Here is a 20,956-nt window from a genome sequence, read left to right on the forward strand (position 1 = left end):
ATTCCACAGATTCACCATCCTTTGAGAGTAGTAATTTGTCCTCATCTCTGCTTTAAATCTGCTACTCCTTACCTTAAAACTGTGAGTTCTTATTCTAGATTGCCCCAAATGAGGAAACATCCTCTCCACGTCTCCTTTAGCATTTTATCTACAACAATAAGATCTTCCTTCATTCCTGGAAACTCTGGACAGTCTAAACTGTTCAACCTCACTTCAGAAAGCCAACCTCTCAACTCCGGAATCAATCTAGTGAATCTCCCTCAACTGCCTCCAACTACATCTCTCCTCAGGTAAAGGGCCCATAATTGAATGGAGTGCTCCAAGTATGATCTCACCAATGCCTTAGATAGTTGCAGCAACATTTTCTTACATTTTTACTCCATTACTTTAGCAATAAATGCCAAAAAATCTGTTTGCCTTCCTTATCACCTGCTGGAGCTGCATACTAATTTTCTGCGATTCATACACAAGGACACCCAGATCCCTATGCATTGAAGCACTCTGAAGTTTCTCTTCATTTTGATAATAAGTTGTCTTTCTATTCCTCTGACCAAAGTGAAAATGTAGCTATTTCTCTCATAAATATATTCAGTGAATTGGCATCTATCGGTTCCTGTGGTAGAGATTTCCACAAGGCTCCCACCCTCTGAATGAGGATGTTTTTCCTCATCTCTGTCCAAAATGGCCTCCTGCATATCGTCAGACTGTGACCTTTCTTCTGGACTTCCTTGTCACCCCATCATCCCTGCATCCGGTCTGTTCAGAACTTTATATGTTTCTTTGAGATCCTCTCTAAATCCTCTAAGTTCTAGGGAAGAAAGTGAGGTCTGCAGATGCTGGAGATCAGAGCTGGAAATGTGTTGCTGGAAAAGCGCAGCAGGTCAGGCAGCATCCAGGGAACAGGAGAATCGACGTTTCGGGCATATTCCTGAAGAAGGGCTTATGCCCGAAACGTCGATTCTCCTGTTCCCTGGATGCTGCCTGACCTGCTCCGCTTTTCCAGCAACACATTTCCAGCTAAGTTCTAGGGAATACAAGCCAAGTTGACCAATCTCTCCTCAGATGACAAATGCTTTTAAAATTATTTGTGGGGCTTGGATGACACTGGCTTGTCCAACATTTATTGCCTGTGCCTAGTTGCACTTGAGAAGGTGGTGGTGAGCTGCCTTTACATTAGATTAGATCACTTACAGTGTGGAAACAGGCCCTTCAGCCCAACAAGTCCACACCGACCCGCCGAAGCGCAACCAACCCAGACCCATTCCCTTACATTTCACCCCTTCACCTAACACTACGGGCAATTTAGCATGGCCAATTCACCTAACCTGCACATTTTTGGACTGTGGGAGGAAACTGGAGCACCCGGAGGAAACCCACGCAGACACGAAACCCACAGAGAATGTGCAAACTCCACACCACTGCAGTCTACTTACTGTGGGCTGACCCACAAAGCCATTAGGGAGGGATTCCAGGATTTTGACCCAGCGACAGTGAAGGAATGGTGATATATTTCCAAGTCAGGATGGTGACTGGCTTGGAGGGGAACTTGCAGATGATAGTGTTCTCATGAATCTGCTGCCCTTGTCCTTCGAGATGGAACTTGTCATGTGTTTGGAAGGTGTTACCATCACAGGAATTAGATTGGTGAACCGTCACTGCATTTCATCTGAATTCCCAAGTATGTATTTTGTTAGATACAAAGTCTAAACCTGCACACAATATTTCAAGTGTGGTCTAGCCCCATGCAGTAAGCTTAAGGAAGACAGGGACTGAGAGAAAGTGAGGACTGCAGATGCTGGTGAGTCAGAGTCGAAAATGGTGGCGCCAGAAAAGCACAGCAGGTCAGACAGCATCTGAGGAGCAGGAGAGTCGACCTATCGGGCATAAATCCTTCATCAGGCATGTGGGGGGAGGGGAAGGGGGCTGAGAGATAATTAGGAGTGAGGGTGGGGGTAAAGTAGCTGGGAAGGTGATAGTAGTTGCAATTGGGGGTGATGGTGATAGGTTGGAGGGGAGTGTGGGGTAGATAGGTGGGAAGAAAGATGGACAGGTGGGACACTTTAAGAGGGTGGTGCCGAGTTGGAGTGTTGGATCTAGGATGAGGTGGGGGGTCGGGGAGATAACGAAACTGGTGAAGTCCACATTGATGCTGTGGGGTTTAGGACCATTTGGCGCAGCCCTTTTCGCGCGAGCGATTTGGCCCGGCCTGTTTGGTGCAGACCCATTTAGGTGCAGGACTATTTTGGCGCAGCTCATATTTATTCCTTTTCAGGCTGAGTTAAAAGCGTTAATGAAAGCAATAAAAATAAAAATAATGTTTATTCTCTTTAGTAAAAATGTTAGAAAGAAAATAAAGAAATAAGTTAATTACGAAAAATCTAAAATATGACGTTTATTCAAAATTAAATGGATAGAGAGAGGGGGACACAGTGAGAGGGGGACAGATAGGGGTCAGTGAGATGAGGGGACAGAGAGGGTGGCAGAGCGAGGGGTACAGATAGAGTGTGACGTAGAGAGTGAGGGACAGAAAGAGGGGGACAAAACAAGGGGGACAGATAGAGGGCGAGAAGGTGGGGGCAGAGATGGGTGGATAGAGAGAGGGGGACAGAGGGAGTGGGGACAGAGAGGGTGGACAGAGAGAGGGGAACAGGGAGAGTAAATACTCAACATCATTTTTCTCACTAAATCTTCTTACGAGTGTTTGTATTCTAGTCCCTGTTTCCCTGAATTACTTTAATTTCAATGGAACATCGTGCCCTGCTATGAGATGCTTATAGTAAATGTCCCTTCCTTTCTGAACTTTTCGTAAACTGTCAATAAATTTCCAAATAACTCGATGTTCCACTCCAAGTTCACATTGTAATCTCCTGTGGGCAGCTTTTGCATGATTGACTGTTCTGTCCTCTTTGTTTAAAGTTCTTTTATATAAATTCCACATTCCAACTGGAAAAAACTTTGTTATCTTATCAGCAGCACATCTATCAAATATATATATGAGCAGTTTTCCTTTCCACGTTTTGACAAAATTGTTGATGGCATTTTAATGGGTTATGTTTTCTTTTTTCTTAGAAATTTTGAGGAACCATGGTTGATGACTACTTATTTAAATAATAACTACAAAGTACTGGAAACTATCCATTTAATAATTCTACCATTATGTTGATTTTCATTGATGACTACCGTATATCTGCGCCAAAACAGTTCTGCACCTAAATGGGTCTGCGGCAAAATAGGCTGCGCCAAACAGGCCGCGCCAAATTGCTCATGCCAAAATGGCTGCACCGAATGGTCCCACTTCGGATGCTGCGTGGTTGGGGGTACCAAGACAGAAGATGAGGCATTCTTCATCCAGGCATTGGGAGGCTTAGATTTGGCAGTGGATGAGGCCCAGGGCTTGTGTGTCCTTGGTGGATTGGGAGGGGGAGTTGAAGTGGTCAGTGAAAGAGTGGTGGGGTTGATTGGTGCGTGTGTCCCAGAGATGTTCCCTGTAAGTGAGACAGGGATCTGGACTGACACCAGTAGCTAAAACATCGTGAGAAAGGAAGACTGTGCCCTTCTGAGACAGCACAACAAAGAGGAGAGACAGCAGATTTACACAGAGATGGAGGGGAAGCTGAGTCAGCAGCTTCTCAAACAGCATGAGAGAGCTGGTCATCAACTTCTTATACAAAAGCAAGTAGCTGTGTGAGAAGTACAGTGATGATGGGCGATAGAAGCCAGTGACATAGAATCATTTCATGCTGTTTCTCCTGTCAGAGCTGAAGTCTGATATCAGTAGAGTTAGAAGAATTAGGGCTTTATTTGTAGAAACCAAAAAGTTTCTAACAGGAAAGATGTCCCTCTTGGCGGGTAGTCCAGGACTGTGGGTCACGGTTTACGGATATGGGGAAGGTCAATTAGGACTAAGATGAAGAAGAGATTTTTCACCCAGAAAATAGTGAGCCTGTCGAATTCTCTGTCACAGAAAGCCAGGGATGCCAAAACATTGAATGTTTTCAACAAGGAGCTAAAAATAGTTTTTGCGATCAAAAAGATCAAATGGTATGGGCAGAAAGAGGGAGTAAGGTTAGCCAGTTCTGAGAAGATTTATAGCTCAGGTTGAGGTGCTAGAAGTAAGCTTGCTCGCTGAGTTACCATACTAGGTAACATCATAATGAATCTCCAGTAAAAGCAATGGTGTTAGTGACACACTTTCTATTTATGTGCTTAGGTTCCCTTGGGTTGGTGATGTCACTTCCTGTGGTGATGCAATTTACTGTTCTTTTTTTCCTCAGAGGGTGGTAAATGGAGTCCAAGTCAATGCGTTTGTTGATAGAATTCCGATTAGAATGCCATGCTTCTAGGAATTCTCATGTGTGACTCTGTTTGGCTTGTCCTAGGATGGATGTGTTGTCCCAGATGAAGTGGTATCCTTCCTCATCTGTTTATAAGGATACTCGTGAGAGAGGGCCATGTCTTTTTGTGGCTAGCTGATGTTCATGTAGCCTGAATGCTAGTTTTCTGCCTGTTTGTCCAATGTAGTGTTTATTACAGTCATTGCAAGGTATTTTGTAAATGACATTCTCTGCAGGAACTGACATCACCATAGGAAATGACATCACCAACCCTAGGAAACCTATACACATAAATAGAAAGCTGGTCACTAACACCAGGGCTTCACCAGAGGCTCACTGATGATGATACCTACTATGGTGACAGAACATCTGAAAATGAATCTTCCAGCTCTTACATCCAGGGAATAAAGTCCTGAGATGAATAATCAGCCATCACTGAAAAGCAGAGCAGGCTCAGTTAGCAGAATGACCTACTCCTATTTCTAATGTTGATGTTTCCATACCACAGAAAAGCAGTCAGGTGTTAAATTGTGAAATATCGAATGGTCGGTATTTCGTCTGTGTCTGTTTTGATTGGCCAAGTAGTTTAAAGTTGATATTACGGTTGAAGACTGCAGTTAAGAAATTCACTTTTAAAATAGTTAACATCTGAATTAATTAATTGAAATGCATTAAGATGGGGGCAAGTGATGTGTTGCAACTACAGTATGTAGGAGATGGTGGGCACCAATGCGATCCATGCTGACAAAATGAAGTGGTGGTTGCTCAAGGAACCTTGAGTCAGAGTTCATGTGGTGGAGTCAGATCAGTGGGCACTGTGATACATCAGGGATGGGAAGAGGCACTTAGACACTGTATTTCAGGAGACAATCGCATCCCTTGAATTAATTACACCAAACTTGGTCCATGGGCAGGGAGAGGAGGGTGTCATTGCAAGTGAGGCAGGTGTCGGGTTCCAGAATTTAGATTTGGAGGAGATTCAGCCACTGATTTGTTCAATTTTTTACTTGCTTCCTGTGTAGATAAGGGCATTGGCTACAAGAAGGGAGAGCAAACTGACCATAGCACAGTGAGATCTAGAGTTCCACTCATGTGGGACAGAGAAAAGAGTAATGTAGTCATAATGGAGGGTAGCATAGGAACTGCTCTCTGCAGCAAAGACTTTGTTGCCCTCCTGATGTGGAGGTGCCCCTGTTGGACTGGAGTGGACAAAGTCAGAAGACGCACGACACCAGGTTATAGCCCAACAGGTTTATTGAAATCAAAGGCTTTCGGGTGAAGGTCACTTGACAAAGGAGCAGCGCTCCAAAAGCTTGTGATTTCAAATAAACCTATTGCTGTGTAACTTCTGACAAGATTAGATCAGATCCCCGACAAATGGAAACAGGCCCCCAACCCAATAAATTCACACTGACCCTCCGATGAGTAACCCACCCAGGCCCATTCCTCTACCCTATATTTGCTCCTGACTATGGACAATTTACCATGGCCAATTCACCTAACCTGCACATCTTTTAGTTTGTGGGAGGAAACCCACGCAGACACTGGGAGAACACGCAAACTCCATATGTACAGTCACCTGAGGCAGGAATTGAAGCTGGGTCTCTAGTACTGTGAGGCATCACTGCCAACCACTGAACCACCATGCCACCCTTGAAGGGTCAGAACATCTCTTCCAGGTTAGGAAGAAACTTGGAGAAGGAGAAGATGGTTCAATAACAAAAGTAGGACTCAGAAAGAGATTCTGCTGAGAGATTATGAGCATCCTGGAGTTCATTTAAAAGAAAACAGAATCACATAGGTAATAATCTCAGGATTACTACCTGAATCATGTGCAAATTAGCCCAGAATGAAAAAAAGGTTAGAAAGGTGAATGCATGGCTCAAAGGTTGGTGGGGAGGAGTAGGTGTTTAGATTAGAGTAGTGCTGGAAAAGCACAGGAAGTCAGGCAGCATCCGAGGAGCAGGAAAATCGATGTTTTGGGCAAAAGTCTTTCATCAGGAACATGATGAAGTAGGATCAGGAGTAGGTTCCAATTGCTGGGGAATTGCTACACTGGAATGAGAGTGCTGTTCCTTTGGGATGTTCCTTCATTTGAATCATATTGGGCGGCACGGTGGCACAGTGGTTAGCGCTGCTGCCTCACAGTGCCAGAGACCCGGGTTCAATTCCCGCCTCAGGCGACTGACTGTGGGGAGTTTGCACGTTCTCCCCGTGTCTGCGTGGGTTTCCTCCGGTTTCCTCCCACAGTCCAACGATGTGTAGGGTCAGGTGAATTGGCTATACTAAATTGTCCGTAGTGTTAGGTAAGGGGTAAATGTAGGGGTATGGGTGAGTTTCGCTTCGGCGGGTCGGTGTGGACTTGTTGGGCAGAAGGGCCTGTTTCCACACTGTAATTTAATCTAAAAAAATATTGGAACCAGTGTCCGAGTGAACTGTAAAACTAGGGTTGTCAATAGGGCTTTAAGGTAATTCATGAGAGAAGGGTAGAATTGAAAGTAAATTTTTTAAAAAATCAAAAAAAAAATTGAGAGTGCAGACGACCAGGTTTGTAAAGAGGTGAGGGATAAAGTGTGACAGGAAGGGGTAGAAAATATAAGCAGAAAACAGAACCACAGTTAGTAATGATGATTAAAAAGTCAAAGCTAAAGACTGAATACACACAGAATTGATAACAAGTGTTGGCAGCATAAATACAACTAAATTAATATGGTTCAATGAGCAATATGGAACCTCAATAATTAAGGATACCAGATGTTCTTGAAAAATAGGCAGAAAGGAAAAGGAGGTGGTATAGCTTTAAGAATTAAAAAGGGTATCAGTGTCATGGCAGGTCATGCACAGGAGTAAGAGAACATGGTGAGGAATCGGTTTGGGTAGAAAAAGAAAAAAAATGAAAGAAGTGACCAATAGGAGGCAGTACAGGGCCCCAACTGGCAGATAAAATAAAACTCAGGATCTAATGGAGGGGTAAAGGAAGGACACTACAATTGTCATGGGTGACTTGGTTCTGTAGGTTCACTGCAAAAATAAAATCAGCAAAGGTAAAAAGGAAGTCAAATTTGTACAGTGCATGAGGGATTGTTTCTTAGAACTGTACTTTGCAGAACCTAACCAGGGACAAATTATTTTAGATTTAGTAACGTAGCAAGGTACAATTAATAAAAGATTGCACAGTCAAGGATCCTCTAGAGGACAGCGATCACAGCATTTCAAATTTCCAATTCAGTTTGAAGGAGATCAAGTCGAACTCAACCCAGTGTCCTTTGTTTAAATAAGGGCAATCACAGAAAGAGTTGTTGAAAGCAGGCTTGGAAAATAGACCAAAGGGAAGATCAATAGACGAGCAGTGGCAGACATTTAAACAGATGTATCATCATGCTCAGCAAAAATTAACTCCAATCAAAAAAAACGAGTTGATAGGAAGGATGAAGCCACGATGGTTAACACAGGCCCTCAAGGAGAGTATCCAATTGAATATAAAGCAGTGAAAATTAGAGGATTGGTTTGTCCCACTGTGTGAAAAAGGGGAAAGTGAGGACTACACACGCTGGAGATTAGAGCCAAGAGTGTGGCGTTGGAAAAGCACAGCAGGTCAGGCAGCATCCGAGGAGCAGGAGAATCGACATTTCAGGCATAAGCCCATCATCGGGAATCAGGGTGAGAGGTTGGAGTGGATGAGGGATGTGGACAGGTTGAGGTGGTCTATGTCACGGTGGCAATTCCTGATGAAGGGCTTATGCCTGAAGTGTCGATTTTCCTGCTCCTCGGATGCTGCCTGACCTGCTGTGGTTTTCCAGCAACACAGTCTTGACTCTTATCCCACTATGTGCACGGTGAAAGATTGCTCCAGATTGCTAAGGCTTGAATGGGTGCAAAGAAAATGTTGGCCTGAGTGATTCAGGGTATCTTGGCTTTGTCTTGCTCCTATCAGAAGGAGGTTGTGAAATTTGAAAGTTTTCAGAAAAGATTTACAAGAATGTTGCCAGGGTTGGATTGCTTGAACTTTAGGGAAAGCCTGAGTAGGTGGAGGCTGTTTTCCCTGGAGCGCCGGAGGCTGAGGAGTGACCTTATAGGGGTTTATAAAATCATGAGGAAATAGATAGGATAAATAGACAAGGTATTTTCCATGGGGTGGGGGAGCCCAGAACTAGAGGGCATAGGTTTAGGGTGAGAGGGTATATGCTTAAAAGGGACCTAAGGGTGAATTTTTTCGTGCAGACAATGGTGCGTGTATGGAATGAGCTGCCAGAGGAGGTGGTGGAGGCTGGTACAATTACAGCATTTAAAAGGTATCTGGATGGGGATATGAATAGGAAGGGTTTGGAGGGATATGAGCCAAATACTGGCAAATGGGACTAGATTAGGTTGGGATATCTGGTCGGCATGGATGAGTTATGCCAAACGTCTGTTTCCGTGCCGTACATCTGCGACTCTATGACTCTAATGGTGACCAACAATGAACTAGAGAATCAAATGGGAAGAACACCATCGGAATGGAGTTCATGGCTAATTAGAAGAGTTTGTGACTATTGTGTGAGAAAAGTCACTTGGCCTAACGGAGAGAAACCCTCCACAAACCTCAACAAAAATGACACGTAGTCAATTCTCTGGGTCATGTGCAGCTTGTTCATTTGGAACTGTCATATACACACGTACCAGCAGAGGGAGTCTAGAAGTAAGTGACGACTGCAAATGCTGGAGATCAGAGTCGAGAGTGTGGTGCTGGAAAAGCACAGAAGGTCAGGCAGCATCCAAGGAGGAGGACGGTCGATGTTTCGGACACAAGCTGTTCATCAGGAATGTGGACGGGGGTTGGGGTCTTCCAAGGGGGCTGAGGGAGATAAATGGGAGAGGGGTGGGGCTGGAGAGAAGGTAGCTGGGTATGTGATAGGTAGGTGAAGGTGGGGAGGTGATGGTGAGTGGAGGGTGGAGCAGATAGGTGGAAGGAAGATGGATAAGTAGGGCAGTTCAAGAGGTGGAGGGAGGGGAGGTGAGGAAACTGGTGAAATCAACTTTGAAGCCATGTGGTTGGAGGGTCCCAAGGCAGAAGATGAGGTGTTCTTCTGCCAGGAAGAACATAATAATTTCCAGACTGAGATCAATGATTAACAACTCCTGTGGCTCTGATTTTGCACATCTCAGATTGGATATATAACTGTTATTGTTCCGAGTACTTCAAAGGGTCTCCAGGGGTTTTGAGAAGCTGGCTTCAATTATTTCTGTCAAGTGACAATCCCAACAGACCATACCAGTGTAGATAATCTTAGAATACAGGGGCTTCACTCCAAATAAATGGGTGCCATTTTAAATTTAAATGTGAGAGTCTAACATTTATTATCTGAGAATAAACAGGCGTCAATTCAAAATTGAGATAAGGAGATATTTCTTCTTTGAGAGGGTTGTGAGTCTCTAGGATTCCTTTGCCAAAGAGCTGAGGAGGTGGAGTCCTTTTGTAAATTTAAGGCTGAGATGGATTATTGATCAGTACGGGAATGAAGGTTACAGGGAAAGCGCAGGAAAGTAGATGTGAAGACTGTTGATTAGCCATGATTCTATTGAATGGTGGAGTAGGCTTGAGGGGCTGAATAGCCTGCTCCTGTTCCTACTTCTTAAGAGCTTACTATGGTTTTTTTAAATAGCATGAGGTGTCAAGATCAGCCTGAAATGGTTTCTAACCCATTAGAGGGGAAAGTCGGAGTAATGAGAGCACAATTCCAAGAGGAAGTTAGTTGGAGAAATGTAAGCACAGGGGAGTACATGCTCTCACAGAGGAGTCCAGACCAGGAATCATACCCAAAGGAGTAGGTCATTTAGTACTGAGATGAGGATAAATCACTTTATCCTCAGAGTCGTGAGCCTGTCACAGAGACCACAACATTGGATGTTTTCAAGAAGGAGTTAAATATAGCTCACAGGGCTCGAGGGATCAAAGGGTATGGTGAGAACAACAGATGCTGGAGATCACTGTGGGTCAGGCAGCATCCACGGAGAGACAGCAAGCTAATGATTTAAATCTAGGTGTCGCTTCATAAGTGGGAACAGAGTAGGATGATCAGCAATGATCATATTGAACGGTGGAGCAGGGTCAAAGGACTGAATGGGACAAAAATGAGGACTGCAGATGCTGAAGATTAGAGTTGAAAGTGTGGTGCTGGAAAAGCACAGCAGGTCAGGCAGCATCAGCGGAGCAGTCCATCTCTGAAGATCTTCTCTGAAGTGCTCTGCGAGTAGACGTCCTGTCTCCCCAATCTACTACAAACACGCCGACTCCCACAGCTACCTGGACTTCACCTCCTCCCACTTTGCCTCCTGTAAAAATGCTATCCCTCATTCCCAATTCCTCTGCCTCCACCGCATCTGCTCCCAGGAGGACCAGTTCCACCACAGAACAATTGATATTTCAGACAAAAACTCTTCATCAGGAATGAGGCTAGGAGCCTTAGGGATGGAGAGATAAATGGGAGGGGGGTGGGGCTGAGGGGAAGGTAGCTGAGAGTGTGATAGGTGGATGGGGGTGGGGTAATAATGATAGGTCGGAGAGGAGGGTGGAGTGGATAGGTGGGAAGGAAGATGAACAGGTGGGACGGGTCATGAGGGCGGTGCTGAGCTGGAAGGTTGGATCTGGGATAAGGTGGGGGAAGGGGAAATGAGGAAACTGGTGAAATCCACCTTGACACCCTGGGGTTGGAGAGTCCTGAGGCGGAAGATGAGACGTTCTTCCTCCAGGTGTTGGGTGGTTAGAATGTGGCGATGGAGGAGGCCCAGGGCCTGCGTGTCCTTGGCAGATTGGGAGGGGGAGTTGAAGTGTTTGGCCATGGAACGGTGGGGTTGGTTGGTGTTGGAGTCCCAGAGATCTTCTCTGAAGTGCTCTGCGAGTAGACGTCCTGTCTCCCCAATCTACTACAAACACACCGACTCCCACAGCTACCTGGACTTCACCTCCTCCCACTTTGCCTCCTGTAAAAATGCTATCCCTCATTCCCAATTCCTCTGCCTCCACCGCATCTGCTCCCAGGAGGACCAGTTCCACCACAGAACAATTGATATTTCAGACAAAAACTCTTCATCAGGAATGAGGCTAGGAGCCTTAGGGATGGAGAGATAAATGGGAGGGGGGTGGGGCTGAGGGGAAGGTAGCTGAGAGTGTGATAGGTGGATGGGGGTGGGGTAATAATGATAGGTCGGAGAGGAGGGTGGAGTGGATAGGTGGGAAGGAAGATGAACAGGTGGGACGGGTCATGAGGGCGGTGCTGAGCTGGAAGGTTGGATCTGGGATAAGGTGGGGGAAGGGGAAATGAGGAAACTGGTGAAATCCACCTTGACACCCTGGGGTTGGAGAGTCCTGAGGCGGAAGATGAGACGTTCTTCCTCCAGGTGTTGGGTGGTTAGAATGTGGCGATGGAGGAGGCCCAGGGCCTGCGTGTCCTTGGCAGATTGGGAGGGGGAGTTGAAGTGTTTGGCCATGGAACGGTGGGGTTGGTTGGTGTTGGAGTCCCAGAGATCTTCTCTGAAGTGCTCTGCGAGTAGACGTCCTGTCTCCCCAATCTACTACAAACACGCCGACTCCCACAGCTACCTGGACTTCACCTCCTCCCACTTTGCCTCCTGTAAAAATGCTATCCCTCATTCCCAATTCCTCTGCCTCCACCGCATCTGCTCCCAGGAGGACCAGTTCCACCACAGAACAATTGATATTTCAGACAAAAACTCTTCATCAGGAATGAGGCTAGGAGCCTTAGGGATGGAGAGATAAATGGGAGGGGGGTGGGGCTGAGGGGAAGGTAGCTGAGAGTGTGATAGGTGGATGGGGGTGGGGTAATAATGATAGGTCGGAGAGGAGGGTGGAGTGGATAGGTGGGAAGGAAGATGAACAGGTGGGACGGGTCATGAGGGCGGTGCTGAGCTGGAAGGTTGGATCTGGGATAAGGTGGGGGAAGGGGAAATGAGGAAACTGGTGAAATCCACCTTGACACCCTGGGGTTGGAGGGTCCTGAGGCGGAAGATGAGACGTTCTTCCTCCAGGTGTTGGGTGGTTAGAATGTGGCGATGGAGGAGGCCCAGGGCCTGCGTGTCCTTGGCAGATTGGGAGGGGGAGTTGAAGTGTTTGGCCATGGAACGGTGGGGTTGGTTGGTGTTGGAGTCCCAGAGATCTTCTCTGAAGTGCTCTGCGAGTAGACGTCCTGTCTCCCCAATCTACTACAAACACGCCGACTCCCACAGCTACCTGGACTTCACCTCCTCCCACTTTGCCTCCTGTAAAAATGCTATCCCTCATTCCCAATTCCTCTGCCTCCACCGCATCTGCTCCCAGGAGGACCAGTTCCACCACAGAACAAACCAGATGGCCTCCTTCTTTAAAAACTGCAATTCTCCCCCCCACGTGGTTGATGATGCCCTCCAGCACATTTCATCCATTTTCCGCACCTCTGCCCTCAAACCCCACCCTTCCAACCGCAACTAGGACAGAACCCCTCTCTGGTCCTCAAATTCTACCCATCAACCTCCATATACATTGCATCATCATCCGCCATTTCTGCCACCTACAAACAGACCCCACCACCAGAGATATATTTCCCTCCCCACTCCTTTCCGCCTTCCGCAAAAACCATTCCCTCCATGACTAACTGGTCAGGTCCACGCCCCCTTACAACCCACCCTCCCCTCCTGGCATCTTCCCCTGCCACCGCAGGAATTGCAAAACCTGCACCCACACCTCCTCCCACACCTCCATCTAAGGCCCTAAAGGAGCCTTCCACATCCATCAAAGATTTACCTGCACATCCACCAATATCATTTATTGTATCCATTGCTACCGATGTAGTCTCCTTTACATTGGGGAGACTGCACGCCTCCTCGCAGAGCACTCTAAGGACCATCTCCGGGTCACCCGCATCAACAAACCCCACTACCCTGTGGCCCAACATTTCAACTCCCCCTCTCATTCTGCCGAGGACATGCAGGTCCTGGGCCTCCTCCATCGCTACTCCCTAACCACCCAGCGCCTGGAAAAAGAATGCCTCATCTTCCGCCTCAGGACCCTCCAACCCCCCCAACATCAATGTGGATTTCATCAGTATCCTCATTTTCCCTCCCCCCACCTTATCCCAGATCCAACCTTCTATCTCAGCACCACCCTCATGACCTGTCCATCTTCCTTCTCTCCGACCTATCACCTTTAGCCCCCACCTCCATCCACCTATTGCACTCTCAGCTACCTCCCCGCCAGCCCTACACTCCTCCCATTTATCTCTCCACTCCCTTGGCTCCCAGCCTCATTCCTGATGAAGGGCTTTTGCCCGAATTGTCGATTCCCCTCCTCCTCGGATGCTGCCTGACCTGCTGTGCTTTTCCAGCACCAAACTCTCTAATCAAAGGGCCGAATGGCCTACTTCTATTTCCAAAGGGATGGGAGGAATATTTGGGCATGAATTGAGAGTTGATTAATGGACAGCACGGTGGGCGGCACGGTGGCACAGTGGTTAGCACTGCTGCCTCACAGCGCCAGAGATCCGGGTTCAATTCCCGACTCAGGTGACTGACTGTGTGGAGTTTGCACATTCTCCCCGTGTCTGCGTGGGTTTCCTCCGGGTGCTCCGGTTTCCTCCCACAGTCCAAAAAAAAGATGTGCAGGTCAGGTGAATTGGCCATGCTAAATTGCCCGTAGTGTTAGGTAAGGGGTAAATGTAGGGGTATGGGTGGGTTGCGCTTCGGCGGGGCGGTGTGGACTTGTTGGGCCGAAGGGCCTGTTTCCACACTGTAAGTAATCTAATCTAATCTAATCTAATCATAACAGATCAATAAATGAGTTGGGGGATCTTGTGGCACATTGGTCATGTCCCTTCCTCTGAGACAGTAGGACTCGCTTCAAGTCCCACCAGCTCCAAAGGTGTATAATAACATCTTTGAACCAATAGATTGGGTGTATTTCAAGAAATAGGTCATTCTGGGATTATCAGGCTGTGCCTCATGGGGTACTGCAGGGATCATTACTTGGGCTCCAGCTACTTACAGTCAATGTCAGTGATGCGGGTATGGAGGGTAAATATAAAGGGACTGTGGCTTGCTTTTCTCTCTATCTCTCTTGCTCCCAGAGCCCTGTTACCTTCCTATCTCTCACTCGCCAGGTCCTTGCCTGCAGTTCCAATTCCATCCACTCTACCTACAGCAAACCTGTGATTGTATTTCCCTGGGTGTTTTGGAAGTGGATTTTCTCTCCACCTCCCATGTCTCCAGTGCTGCTTCATGAACAATGAGTCCAAATCCCCTGAGCAGATGACCACAGTCATTAATACCGTATGTATTTCCCTCTCGCAGGCTCCAGTCTCCGAATGAAGACAAGGTCACGTCGAACTGAGATATGATAACCTTGACGGTTGTAAATCTCTGTAATTCTCTATCCTAAAGGGCTGTGCTGGCATTTAGTAGATTCAAGATGGGGCGGCACAGTGGCTAGCACTGCTGCCTCACAGCACCAGGGTCCTGGGTTCGATTCCAGCCTCAGGCAACTGTCTGTGTGGAGTTTGCACATTCTCCCCATGTCTGCGTGAGTTTCCTCCCACAATCCAAACATGTGAATTGGCTGTGCTAAATTGCCCATAGTGCTTGGTGTGTTAGTTAGGGGTAAGTGTAGGGGAATGTGTCTGGGTGGGTTACTCTTCGGAGGGTCAGTGTGGATTTGTTGGGCCGAATGGCCTGTTTCCATACGGTAGCAATTCAAATCTAATTGATGTATTTATAGATATTAAAGCTATGAAAACATATGGGAGTCATGCAAGAAAGAAGGCAAGAGAATGGAGTTCAGCCATGATTGAATGACAGAGAAGACTAGATGGGTAAGTGGTTACGAATATGCTTTGATCTTATGGAAATTGCATTGCAATCGATCAGCTATGATCTGGCTGAATAACCATCCCTTACTTTTCATCTCAGACAGAGACTACACACTGCAACATCCCTTCATTGGCAGCAACATACAGTGGGGGCCATCCTGAGGTTGTGACATGTCAAGGAGTCTAGAACTAAAGGGTAATGGTTTAGGGTGAGAGGGGAAAGATTTAAAAGGGATCTAAGGTACAACCTTTTCACGCAGAGGGTGGTGTGTGTATGGAATGAGCTGCCAGAGGAAGTGGTGGAGGCTGGTACAATTACAACATTTAAAACGCCTCTGGATGGGTATGTGAATAGAAAGGATTTTGAGAGATATGGGCCAGGTGTTAGCAAGTGGGACTAGTTTATTTTAGGATATCAAGTCGGCATGGATGATTTGGACCAAAGAGTCTGTTTCCGTGCTGTACATCTCTATGACCCTATATGAAAATGCAAGTTGCATTTTGTTGAAGTTTACCATTGATTTTTATGCCATCATTGAATCTGCAACGGCCACCCTGAAGCTAAGAGAGTCTTACTTCAAAATAAGACAGCCAACAACTTCACAGAACACAATTGCTTCATCCCAATTCATCCATAATGTATTTTACACTAAATTACATTTGCTGTAAGATTAATGCTTGGCGCCTAAAGAATTCTGTCCATATTTCAGTTGGGAACAGAGTGAAGCCATCTGAGTCTCTTGGAGCTTTATCGACCAAAGAAGCTGATTAAAAGAAAATATAAATTGAAAAGTAAATCTGAGTGCCTTCACTTGTTTGCCCAATGCTCAGGAACGTTTGAGTTTTCAGTGTGTTTCTTCAATTTAATGAGCAAACCACAAGGTAAGATCACTAACAGTTGGTTTTACACTCACTACAAAACTGTAATGAATTAACATCCAGCCACTTGCAAAGGCTCTCAATGAACTGTCCTTGATCTCCTTCCAGTTTTTTACCTATGTGCTGTCCCTTGATGAGATCATCCTGAATCATAACATCAGGTTTTCTTTTTATCATATTCTTTTATGGGACATGAGCATCATTTGTTGCTCCTCCTTAATTGTTCTTGAACTGAATTTGGCATAAAAATGTGATCTGGTTTGTTGTATGATCTCTACCATAGGGTGGTGGTGGGGGGCATCTTATTTCAGATTTCCAGCCAGTTTCAATAAAGCCATATTCACTCAATACATGGTGCCTGAAGTAGAGTTGAGATTGAGTGTTGAAAAGCTGTGAAAAAGCAAAGCTTTCAGTCGGAGGTGGACAAGTACAGTTCAGGCTGTGAAACCTACTGCTGTCAACTGAAAGAAACTGCAAAAGGAACAAGCCACAACCTGAACACTGGATAAGACACATTTGCCTTGCCCAGCTTTGATCTAAGTGAAAAGTGACATGGAGGAGAACTGGCCGTTTTTCCACATGCAGTTACAAAATTCTGAAATCGTGACAGAGCTGTTTAACAAGCCAGAGCAGCTATGCAGAGCTATCCCTGTTAGGTGGAGTCTGCTTCAATGTGCATCTCCCTAAATCGTTCTGAAGAATGGGGAAAATAAATCACAGAAAGAAGCTGAAGCAAATTTCTAGCTTTATCCTGGAAGCTCTTTGGGAGATGCACATGGTTGAGAATCCTGCTTGACACTTCTATGGCTCTGCAATAGTATTAATACAGACAGCATGACATAATTAGAGATCTTCCTGGAGTCAAAGCTATAATGGATACTCTGTGGAGACACAATGGTAGAAGTCATTACTGAACGTGAATATACTCTATTAGCTCTGCTCGATAGAGCTCACTAGATCAACTTAGCGCTGAATAATTAAAGATACCAAAGATGAATGCATTGTTCATGTACTGACAGGAAAATATCCTTGTCTGCATCCTGAAAAAGTGAGAACTTTAGCAGTAACGAACAACAGATGTAAAAGGATTGCAATGATTTAAAAGAGAACAAAGAAAATGCTGTAGAAACTGAGCAGGCCTGGCAATAACTATACACAGAGAGAGAAATCGAGTTAATGTTTCTTCAGAACTAGAGTTCAAAAGGAGACCCCTCCCATTTTACATCTTATTTTACCATCAGGAGTTTTAATTTCTGATTTCCAGCATCCACAGTATATTGCTTTTATTTCAGTGTAACGATTTCCTGGATTTTTCAATTACTTGACATAATTCTTGCCCAATTAGTGAGAAGGCTATAAGATATAGGAGCAGAATTAGGCCATTCAGCCCATTGATCTGCCAATTGGTCATGGCTGATACATTTCTCAGCATCTGACTCACCGCCAAAGAGGTGAGTGGTGCTGGAAGACAGAATAAGAAGTAATGGTCACTAAAGTCAACCAAATGATGATGATATATCGTGATGTAAATGATGGAGTCATCATGCCATGTGATGCTAGTGAGACAGGGTGTGGAGGAAGGTCAAATGCATCTCAATCCAAATGGTCAATACAAATGGATTTGGAGATGCCGGTGTTGGACTGGGGTGTACAAAGTTAAAAATCACACAACATCAGGTTATAGTCCAACAGGTTTAATTGGAAGTACACAAGCTTTCAGAGCGCTGCTCCTTCATCACATGGTTCACCTGAAGCTAGTGTGCTTCCAATTAAACCTGTTGGACTATAACCTGGTGTTGTGTGATTTTTAACTTTGTAACACAAATGGGGGATCACTCTGCTCTGACTGGGAAAGAGTGTCTGGCTATTGTCTTTGCTTGTGAATAACTTTCTCAACACCTACTTGGAAGAGACAGTGTGACAGCCTATTCTGACCACAAACCACTTAGAAGCATTTTTATCATGGCACTGCTATCTGCCCTGAAGTGTTTGCAGGGAATGTTAATCATGACAGAGATATTAACTGGATGGGGCACACAAATGGGGGCAAATTGAGTCTTCCATATAGACATGACAATGCATGACATTTTGGGCGTTCCTTCATATGAAGCACAAACCGAACTAAGCTGGCTCCAGGTTTTCCAGAGTCACGTGACCTCTACCAGGAAGCACTGACTCGAGGCTGCCATCTAATCAGAGAATCACATGGCACCGGAAAGGCCTTTCGGCCCATTGAGCCTGCCAAAGCTGCACTGAATCTACACGCATCCCACTTTCCAGCACAAGAAAAATAACCTTGAATGTTGCGGCATTTCAAGTGCTCACCCAAGTACTTGTTAAAGGTTGTAAGGTTACCCCCTTAACAACCCTCTCAGGCACAACTTTCCAGAGCCCCCAACCATCCACTTGGTGAAAAACAATTTCCTCAAATCCTCTCCAAACCTCTATCATTTCACTTTAAAAATGTGACCCTTTGTTATTGGTTCTTCAAGCAAAAGGAACAGATACTTTCTGCCTGCTCTGTCCATGACCCTCACAATCTTGTGCACCTCTTTCAGGACACCCCTCTCAAACGTCTCTGCTCCAAAGAAAACACCCTGAGCCTATCCAACCTCTTCTTCCGAGCTGCAATGCTCCATCCCAGGCAACATCCTGGTGAATCTCCTCTGCACTTCCCTGTTCAGTGAAATCACACCCTCTCTATAGTGTGCTGATCAGAACTACACACACTTGTAACCAGTTTCAACAGAGCCACAGACTGTCATCCAGACACCTTAGAGCCATTTCTCTCTGCCATTGATGAGTCAAACACATTGCTGTGGATCTGGAGTCACATTTAGTCCAGAGTGGGTACGGGCAGTGAATTTCCTTTGTGAATGGAGATTCATGAACCAGATGATTATTTTATAACAATCAACAGCAGTTTCATGGTCAACATCAGATTAGCTTTATGTTTGAGATTCATTAACTTCATTTAAAATCCATCCATCTCTCTATCTATTTATTGCCATGTGTATTTTGTTACAAAATACAGTGAAAAGTATTCTATAGTGTGGCCGCTCTCCAGCATCATTTTAAAACACAGAGAAATAATACTAGACATTTTAACAGCACATCAGCATGTGGAATGTGAACACTACATCAGTGCCATATCCTCTATTTCTAATTTGTTTCATTGCTTGTCTGATATCCAGGACTGGAGGAGCAGAAATTCCTTGACCCCAAATATTGGCAAACCCATTGCCACAAACTGACCACCGACTCATCTCCTCAACAACTGTCTGAGGCTAGAGTCAGACTGTTCACAACCTTGATTTCACATTTTATCCCATGACGGGTTTCCAAATATATACTCATGGGATGAACATTAATTTTCAAGTCCCCAATATCGCTGCTGTCTCTATTCAACTGCTACTGAAACCCTGAATCATTTCATTTTTGTCCTTTCATGAGATGTGCGAGTCACTGCCATTTTCCTGATGGTTCTGGATGGAGTCTGCTCACTGAGCTGAAAGGTTCAGTTTCAAATATTTCATCACCATACTAGGTAACATCATCAATGAGCCTCTGGTGAAGCGCTGGTGTTAGTGACCTGCTTTCGATTTATGCATTTAGGTTTCCTTGAGTTGGTGATGCCATTTCCTGTGGTGATGTCATTTCCTGTGATTATGCCATTTTCCATGCATAACCTTCAGACAAACCAAAGGCACACCTATGGGATCTCTGAAATCAGGGTTCTTAGCAGAGGCAGTAATGCAGAGACTCGAACAAACAGCTCTGCCAAGCATCCAACCCAAACTTTGGGTCTGTTACGTGGATGACATCTTTGTCATCACTAAACGAAACAAATTAGAGAAAACCTTCAGGACCATCAATAATATCGTTACTGGCATAAAATTCATTAAAGGGGAGGAAAACAACAACAAACTGCCATTCCTAGATGTCACAGTAGAGCAAACAGTCAATGGGAAATCTCAAACCATCGTCTACAGGAAAACAACACTTATGGACTAAGCACTTAACTAAGGAAACGATCATCCCAACACCCACACACAAAGCCGCATTAGAATACTATTTCAATGAGCCACCACACACTGCAGCACACAGGAACTACGCAGAGCAGAAAAAGATCACCTATACAACATATTCAAATCGAATGGGTACCCAATGAATACAGTTCACCAATCTCTCAGCAACAAACCCAAACAAGCAGTCAAAATACATCCAGAAACGCTGGCCACTCTCCCCTACATCAAAGACATCTTGGAAATGACTGCCAGACTACTCAGACCTCTTGGCATCATGGTAATCCACAAACCCGCCAAAACACTAAAACAGCAGCTAATGAACTTGAAAGACCCCATACAGACAACAAACAAATGTCATTTAAAAAATACCTTGCAAGAACTGTCACAAACACTACGTTGGACAAACAGGCAGAAAACTAGCCACACAGGATACATGAACATCAACTAGCCACAAAAAAACATGACTCACTGTCACTAGTATCCTTACATACAGATGAGGAAGGACACCATTTCGACTGGGACAGCACATCTATCCTAGGACAAGCCAAACAGAGACACGCATGAGAATTCCTAGAAGCATAGCATTCCAACCGGAACTCTATCAGCAAACACATCGAATTGGATACCATTTATCACCCTTTGACAAAAACAGGAAATGATATCACTGCAGGACGTGACATCACCAACCCATGGAAATTTAAACGCATAAATAGAAAGTGGGTCACTAATGCCTGTGCTTCGCCAGAGGCTCACTGTTGATGTTACCTGGTATGGTTACAAAACGCCTGGAAATGAACCTTCCAGCTCAGCGAGCAAACCTGCATCCAGAACCTCAACCTGAGCTACAAATCTTCTCAAAACTTGCTAATTTTACTGATGGGAC

General features: G+C 45.3%; 1 long non-coding RNA gene across 3 annotated transcripts in view; it reads left to right on the forward strand.

The window, feature by feature from the left end:
• The window catches only part of LOC122550926 (uncharacterized), a 44,697-nt gene that overhangs the window by 11,864 nt on the left and 11,877 nt on the right, over positions 1-20,956 (forward strand). For 2 of the 3 annotated variants that reach the window (XR_015757493.1, XR_015757491.1), the window contains exon 3: positions 15,877-16,048. This is a non-coding gene — a long non-coding RNA (uncharacterized LOC122550926). Of the gene's footprint in view, positions 1-15,064; positions 15,170-15,876; positions 16,049-20,956 lie in introns of those variants that run through there. The other variant, XR_015757492.1, reaches the window with a different exon arrangement.

Source organism: Chiloscyllium plagiosum, unplaced genomic scaffold (genome assembly GCF_037043375.1).
Source record: "Chiloscyllium plagiosum isolate Xiang-an unplaced genomic scaffold, Cpla_swu_hap1 HiC_scaffold_6, whole genome shotgun sequence".
Lineage (NCBI taxonomy): Eukaryota > Metazoa > Chordata > Chondrichthyes > Orectolobiformes > Hemiscylliidae > Chiloscyllium > Chiloscyllium plagiosum.